At 41.4% G+C, this 6,130-nt stretch overlaps 1 protein-coding gene across 2 annotated transcripts in view; it reads right to left on the bottom strand.

The window, feature by feature from the left end:
• Positions 1-6,130, bottom strand: part of slc8a1b (solute carrier family 8 member 1b) — a 140,747-nt gene that overhangs the window by 65,755 nt on the left and 68,862 nt on the right. The window lies entirely within an intron of this gene.

The raw sequence follows: 6,130 nt of genomic DNA, 5'->3' as shown, positions 1-6,130 counted from the left end.
TTACATGATTACTCACACTGTTTAAATACAGCCTGCGAGTCCTTTTTCTTGTTTAATGTTTAATGTTTTTCTCGTGCTCATGAAAGCTACAACACAAACGTAACCTCTGATTTTAGATAGATTACTGATTACAGATGGGAAGGCCAAAACTAAGAGGAAAAGATGAATTTAGTTTAGCGTGTGAACATGACTTCACAATCCGAAACTATACCTTCAAATATTGACCTGGCAGACACTAAACGGGTCAGTGTGCTATTAGCTGGTAGCTGCTGATAGCATTTGTTTTTCTCTTCAGCCAAAACAACACTGACATTTCTCAGTTCTACTACCAAAGCACCAACAAATGTGATATGAAAAATAACTGCACACTATGTACCCATACAATTATAGATCAAATAAATAAATAACACAATAACCATTGTATACAACAATTAAAAAAAACTGCATCCAAAATACATGATCAACACATGGAAAAAATAACTGAAACATTAAATTAGTTTTTACTGTCGGACTGCAGGCACTGGCAGCTGTACAAGTGCAGCTGCAAACACTGCTTTGTGTGTGTGTGTGTGTGTGTGTGTGTGTGTGTGCGCGTGTGAATAACCAATCTGTCTTTGTGTACATGTATATAATGTCTCACCAGCATGACAGCTTTAGAACTGTATGTGTATGAAACTGCTCACAAAACTGTCTGTACTGTATTGCTGTGTATGTGTGTGGTTTACCTTTGTGTGTACATGTGTGTACACGTGTGTGTTTGTGTGTGTGTGTATGTGCGTGTGTGTGCGTGTGCGACCAACTGAGAAATTGTTTCCTCTTTGGTCTGTTTCATTAGCGACTCCATAATTATCACCCCATCTGCTCCTGCACTTCAACTCTTCTCTCCCACATTCTCTCTCGTTTCACTCGCTAAGCCAAAAGACTCCTAAACACAGTCGGGAGGATTTCTCAGTGACGTGCAAATTAATACTAGAGCACCGCCCAAACAGTCTCCATGTTGTTCTTTAGTCTGTAGGTGACTTGCTGACTTGTGGGTAACAGTTAAATCAATGTTTATTATCATACCAGCAGCTTACAAATGAAGGTGAAAGGATTCAATTTGTGTCAAATATTGGAGGGTTTTGTTGCTTTTATTGACCGATCCCCCATCTTCATTTTGGTTTTACAGCACCCGACTTTACTGTGGTGATCCAGTCTCAACACTGTCAACCTCATTTCCGGCCACACCTGCTATCAGCAAAAAAACTTAAGCCGCTGCACAGGACCAGTCCGGCACCAAACTGTAGACAAAGCTATGTAGCTAGCTAGTGAACCTAGCGGAGCATGTAGCAGCTAAAGAGCCAGATATTTCCCTCAGGGGTTTGTCGAAACCTCACCAAATCTAAACAGAGAGTGAGTATTGGATTTACCATCCATCAGGTGGACAGACACATTACTCCAAATGAATGCTCTGGGTCTGCGAATGTGTAATTAGGCAACTATTTGTTGACCATGTCCATTTTTTAAGTTGGTATTATGTCAGTGTTCTGTTTCCTGCTTGTTGCACCTAGTGGCCACACATGTATTAACACTGCTTTAAACGCAAGATGTTGGTTTTATTTCATTATTTAATCCAAAGATGAACACAAAGATAAAGGTAAGAGGTATGATGGAGATTTAAATATGCAACCTCCACATCATATCGTTTACATGTCAGAGAGGATAAAAACTTTGCAGAAAAATTTACAAAGTCTGTGGAAGAAATGTGTTTCCATTGCTTTTGTATCAAGTTATTTCCATTCAGCTTCGTCAGAATGTATCAGTTGGAAGGAAACCAGAGAACACATTGAACTAAAAATCGAGTCAGATGGAGAGACAGAGAGACACGAGCACACTGCTTTCGTTTACTGTGTAGGTTGAGATGAACAGGTGGATTCCCAGTGGGAAGAGAGCTCAGCATCTCCATCCCCAGACCAGTCAGACACTGAGGGGGTTTGAAAATTCACAATGCAATGATGCTGCTAATTGGCTGGAAAATTACATTTGGAGCAAAGTGTCAAGCCTGCTGTGCAGAGGACGCGTGGATGGTGTGAAAAGTGCACGCGTGTGGTCCGTAGGTGCACACAGTACAGGCGAGCGTATGAAGACAGCCTTTATGAACACGAGTGTGAACGTGGAGCTGTTTTTAGTATGGGTATCTTGGTGCATGTGCGATTACAGACATGTTTTCCGCACTTGATACATTCTTAGGCATTGAGCTGATGCTTCCTTGGACTTACAGACGCTAAAACTGTGGAATAAACATTCAGACCTGGATCAATATTAAAGTCTCTTTCTTTGCTATTATTATTCCGGGGAGGAAAACATAGAGAGATGCCAGCACGAAGCCTTGAGCTATAATGTTACAACATACTGATTGATGGGACTGTAGCATTAGATTCAGCGACAACACACACACACACACACACACACACACACACACACACACTATAATGGCATTGTTTTCCAGGCAGCAAGGCACCGATGACATCAAACATCTCAGAATAGAACTGCTGAGGTTTCAGAGGTGCAACCTGAGGAGATTTTGGAGCAGAGTAATGGACCTGTGCTGCTTGCTGTTGTAGTTATGAGTCATCGTAACAATAATCCTTCCAAAATTCTTCTGTTAGATTTTGACATACGGCGTTCAGGGGTGAATAGAGGGGCAACATACAGAATTTGATAGCAGTCTGTTATCATCTGTGGCTTTTCCATCCTTCACCAGGTTTTTGCTGTTGTTCTTTCCATCCAAATGGGATCAGTTTCACAGTAAATTATCACCAACATCTGGCTAAATATAACATCTGCATCCCTGCTTTCAATGCAGGATGCCTGTAAAGGTCCATATTCATTCCCATGCTAATGCAGCTAATGTGCTGTTTCACCTTAAATAAACAGTAGCTGCCAGTCAAGATAAGTGTCGGCTGGAGGCTAAAAACCAGATTCTCTGGTGACAATCGATGCCGTGTTACAGTATGTGACCCCGACTGCTCAGGCTTTAATGGTGAAGGATCAATGGCCTCTAGTCTGAACTTACTGGATCATACAAGACCTGTGGGATTTACACACACACAACCACACACACACACCCACACACACACACACGCACACAAGTCCTTATTTCTAAGAGCCTATTGGATTTCTCTAGTTTCTTGAAGCTACTGTCTTTCAGAGCCAAGATGGCCGCCTGCCTCTCCCTCAGGACCTTGCCAATTGCAGGCTATTGCAGGCTGGCACACGCACGCACTCATGCATGCACGCACGCGCACACACAATCAGTGAATATAGGACACATCATGTAAATTGTGGAGAGATCAGAGCGATCCTTGAAGGGTTTGATTTGCAAATGAGCCATTTTTTCACTAAACATGCTGATGACATTTTTCCAGTTTTCCTCTGACGCCAGTAAATGATCATTTCGAGAGCCTGTGTGATTCAAAATAATCTAAAACAAGCATGTTGTACTTTGTGTTAAAAGAAGAAAGTAATACGAGAGCTAAAAAGACCTTTCAACAGATAAACACACGACGTCATCAGATGGTGATTATAATAAAATGGCATTTTAAATCTCAAGTTTTCAAGGTCGTTTTGGTAGAAAAACTTTCTTTAAAGAATCATCTGCAGCAAAAGAAACTCTAAGGTGAGGATTGCGCTGTGACTCTCGAGCTTGCGCCACGTTTGAACAGCGAGTTCTGGACAAACTCAGGGTGTTGTACAAACAGTGAGGGCTACCATTTTTCCACTGTGACCCCAGCTGGGTGTGACCTTTGATAAACAGCAGCCAGTATTTACACCACTGCAAGACTATGGTCTCTGCTTTCTGTGACATTTACAGAGCTGGGGTTTAGGGAGACACACAGACAGACGGACAGAAAGAGAAAGAAAGAGAGTTTAACACCAATAACATTTTCTCTCTTTTCATTCACTCGATAATTTACTGCTTTTCTCCTGATCACACGCGGCCTCATTATGATCCGTTAACATGGAGGGATATCAGGTACCAATTAGACAATCTTGATTAAAAACAAACAGGACAAACAATCTAATGAGGCTGCTGTTTCACAGTCATCATCTGTAAAATCAATTAAAAGCTTAAACTGGATGTTGATTGTCCTCACACTGGCCAGATGTTATGTAACGATCTTCCATGGCATAAGTTTTACATATTTATATAATAATTAAGTAGCTTTTATCCACTTTATATTCAAGCCTTTGTGCTTTCTATGTTTCGCCAAACGTCCCTTAGGGATAATGAAGTTGATTTGAATTGAATCCTCGTTCAGTCAGCTGTGTTCGCCATGACGATTATGATGCCTCATGGTTGGTTAATGCTGCTGCATCATGAATGAATGCAACGTCAAAATCAAAACCAGAAGCAAGTGCTAAAGGCTTCAGTTCATTTAAAGTTCAAATTTGCGAATTTGCTACAGGATTGTTTCAGGTTAGAGCCAAAACTCATTTGAAGGAATCGCACCTTTTTTTATCATCGCTCCACTCTGCCACTCTGGGACACCGATCAGGAGTCTCTATCTGTCCAGATGCTCATTAATACAGATTCATATTCACTCTGTGAAGCATGTAAAAACTGGGAGCTAAAAGGACAAATCTGACCCTGAATTAAATTCAAAGAGCTTTGAGTTTTGGCTGCAACCGTACAACAGTGAAAATTCTCATGAGCTTCTGTATTGATTGAGGCAGTAGAGTGTAAAAGTGGAGTTTGCGTCCCCTCTGGGTGGGGGTGGGAAGCTCTCACTATTTAAATGACTTTTAACTTTGATTTCACGACACATTACCTTGTCTGAAATTAAGCCAATCACATTTAAATGTTGACTGACATCAGAGGTCACAAACTCACCCCCCCCCACACACAGTGTAGACAATTCAATTCAAACAGTGAATTAGCAGCAGACAAGATCTGATTAAACGGGAGCGCGGTGGCCTAACATGTCTCTGCTCTTTTTTAATACAGCTACGCTCACCGCCACGATCAGAGTGCACACACACCTACACACCACCCCCTCCACCTCCTTTCAGTCCTGCACGCAAACTCTAACACACACACACACACACACACACACACACACACACACACACACACACACACACAAACACACACACACACAGATGGAGGGAGGAGAAACGGCAGGCTGTGTGAAAGGACAGAGTGGACATACGGAGACATCGAAAGAGAGAGGACAGACTGAGTGGGATAAAGTCAGTCTGTTACTGTGATGGATGGATAAACGAACTCACTTGCTGCTTTATTGATTCTCTGACTGGCTGCTTGGTCGCCTGTCAGGTGCATGTATACATACATACATGAGTCCATTCATTCCTAATACACATAGTAAAAGTAAAGTAAAAGTTAAAGTTTAATTATAAAAAAAAAAGAAGTTAAAAGCAGCTGGGCGCTGCAATCTTTAGCACAGGAGTCAAGACTGTTGGGGACTACTTCCTGGTGCCGATCAACAGACATCTGGTGCTTTAGTGCGCTGTATGTGCTGTAGGATCAACTCAACATAAACTACAGTGTTTATATTCATACAGCTCAGCAGAATCAGCTTCATCAGGGTTTACACAGACGATACTGGAGCATCGAAGGTTGTTGGTTTTGATCTTTTCATGGGATTTGCTGCCAGTGAGAAAAATACAGGAGAAACACCAGACTTATCCTTCAAGTTGTGCGTCTGTTACACAACAGATAATCTAATGTAGAAGTTACTGTATCACATTTGGGAGAAAAAGAGACTTTCATTTCATTTGACATTTTAACGGATTTCAAGCAGGCGAAGAGAAGAAGAGGACGAAGATGAGGAGAAGGCACAGAAATGAGAAACTGTTTGTCACTGACTGTTTCAATCTTTTTCACGGTAACAACACTTGTCTTGTTACCGTCTCCGCCTTCCTTCTTCTCTATAAATCCTCTCTCCTCTTCTTGTTTTCCCTCATTTTGTCTCACCAGTAAAAAGAGAAGCATACTTTTTTAAAGAAGGTTCACACCAAGTTTGATAATGCAATTTAGGATGTTTTTGTGTCTTTCAGGACCTGCATAAAAACCCAAAGAACAAACAAAAAAAACAAAACAAAACAAACTCATACACTCACATACACC

This window comes from Seriola lalandi, unplaced genomic scaffold, assembly GCF_002814215.2.
Source record: "Seriola lalandi dorsalis isolate HSWRI2012SDOR001 ecotype SW California unplaced genomic scaffold, Sedor1 jcf7180002054556, whole genome shotgun sequence".
In the NCBI taxonomy this organism is placed as follows: domain Eukaryota; kingdom Metazoa; phylum Chordata; class Actinopteri; order Carangiformes; family Carangidae; genus Seriola; species Seriola lalandi.
This window is presented reverse-complemented; position numbering and strand designations above follow the sequence as displayed.